The following is a 2,690-nucleotide window of genomic DNA, read 5'->3' as shown; positions in this document are numbered from 1 at the left end:
ACATGAGTTTTGAAGTTGAGACTTTTTGAAATTTGAAAAACTATAGTTGAACATGAAGTTGTTGGGAGGTTCAGTGAAATTAGTTGAGATGCGCGCAAGCTGATCGGGACACTAGAATTGTAAAAAAAAATGAACCACTAATTGATTTTTTTTTATTCGACTCGATTTGTGGTTTGGTTCAATTTTTGATTTGGTTTTATTCACCCCTACATACAACTAGGATTACGACTCGCACCAAGCCTAAGTCTTCGAAAAGTAAACATTCTACTATCTATAACATTCTAGCTAATACTTCCTCCGTTTAAAAAAAAATGACCTACTTTGACTTGACACAAATTTAAGAAAATAAAGAAGACTTTTGAATCTTGTGGCCTTAAATTAAAGTTGTATCAAATGCCAAAATGTCCTTTAATCTTATGGTCCTAAACATGTCATGTGTAAAGTTGAAATTAAAGTATTGCCAAAAAAGAAAAGGGATATTTTTTTAAACGGATTAAAAAAAAAGTAAGTCATTCTTTTTTAAATGGAGGGAGTATGTGACTTTCATACCTTCAATGTTTCAAATTTTTGTACTATTTGTTTAGTCAAATTTTCAAAAAATATTTTCTCTAACAAAACAAATTTTCTTTTAGAAAAAAAAAATGAGAACAAAAAAATTACATAATAGCTAAAGTAGGGAAAATAAATTTCATAAAGTAATAGGAGTATTCCACACAAGTTGTATTTTTTTCATCCTCAACACACCTAATCTTCAACCTAGTCCCCACAATTCAACCACCATAGTCATACTCCTACCTCCATGAGTTTAATTATGTGAAGGAGGTTTTGAGTTTGCCTGAGCCTGTGCTCCTCTTTAAAAATTAGGCATAATACATAAATATGTCATTTGACTTGTCCTAAAATCACATTTATGACCTTTAATTTTGGATGTGTATAAATAGACATTTAAATTTGTATAAAGTTGAACAAGGAGACACATACTTTCTACATGGTATAATACACGTAAGACGCCATGTAGAAAAAAATTAGCTACGTATGACGCCACATAAGACATATGTCTCTACTTGTTCAACTTTATCCAAGTTAAAGTGCTTACTTATGCACACCCAAAATTGAAAATCATAGATGTGATATGAAATCAAGTTAAAAGGGCACATTTATGTATTGTGCCTAAAAATTAAGTATAATAATAATATTTTTCTTGTGACGATGGGAAAAAATAATCTCATTATATATTTTTGTTTATCTTAGAACGCATACCAAACAACCCTTTAAGGAATTTTTCCCTTCACTAATGCAATTTCGTCAATTAAGCTTGGAGGATGTGGACACAATTGTGAATTCAGGTAACGGCTACAAAGAAAAAACTGAAAAGAAACTACCTGATCAGGACATAAACTCACAAGTTCGATATAACTCAACAACTTTAATTCAAAACTCTATTTATTTTAAAAATTATTTAGTATGTACAAAATATAAAGTGATAAATTCAATAACACAATAGAATTAAGGCATAATATTTCTTTTAACTTGACCTCAAATCACATCTATGACTTTAAACTTTGGATGTATATAAGTAGACACTTAAACTTGTATAAAGTTGAACAAATAGACACAACACGTCCTATGTGGCATAATATACATAGGATGTCATGTAGGAGAAGAATTAGCCATGTAAGACGTCACATCGGACATATGCGTCTACTTGTTCAATTTTATTCAAGTTTAAGTGTCCTATTTGTGCACATCTAAAGTTAGAGATAATAGATGCGATCTGAAATTAAGTTAAACGGCATATTTATGCATTGTGTTAAGAATTAATAAATTCATATTTGTGGGTCCCACCCCATCAATCGAACCATAACTCCTCTGATCAAGCTCGATAAATGTGTTCACTTTATCAAATTCAAATCAATGATATTAAATTGAGCACTAGCACATATGACAATGGATAGCGCAAACAAAAAAAAAAATACTCCCTTTACTTCAAAAAGAATGAATTGTTTTTTTTAGTCTATTTCACAATGGATGACACTTTTCTTTGTTGGCATCATTTTGATTCAACTTTTCACGTAACACTTTTAAAATTAAAAAATATTTTACTCTATTTGACATAATTTTGATCAAATAACACAAGAATCAAAAGTTTATTTATTTTTATAAACTCATACAAATCAAAATAGCTCATTCTTTTTAAAAATGGAGGGAGTAGTAACATACTGTTTGAATGATGATTTTTCATGGTATTATATAGTATGTTTACTAAAATAATCATGTGTTGTTTTGATTGTTTCTTAAAATATATTGTATGGTATGGTTTAATTTTATGATTTGGTAACCATGAAAACCCATACTTTATGTAACCATAGATTTGGTGATATCCATGATTTACTATTTTTTCAATTATGTCCTTATTTAATATTATACAATCCTATTTTACCCTTTACCTTATATTATTTAACTCCACCTCCTACTTGACCCCCACCAGCCCTCCTTAAAAAAATTATATTTTAAAAAAAAATTAAACTTTTTTTCTTATCCCACCCTACAATATTTTTAAAATTTATTTTTAACAAAAAAATTCAAAAATTTTTCTTAACCCAGCCCTCCCCCTCCCCCACCACTTACTACCCCCCCTTCCCACCCCAATTTTTTTTCAAGGTTTACAGAATTTTCATACCCCACCACCC

Source organism: Capsicum annuum, chromosome 1 (genome assembly GCF_002878395.1).
Source record: "Capsicum annuum cultivar UCD-10X-F1 chromosome 1, UCD10Xv1.1, whole genome shotgun sequence".
NCBI classification, from domain to species: Eukaryota; Viridiplantae; Streptophyta; class Magnoliopsida; order Solanales; family Solanaceae; genus Capsicum; species Capsicum annuum.
The sequence above is the reverse complement of the archived record's forward strand: the minus strand, read 5'-3'. Positions refer to the sequence as shown.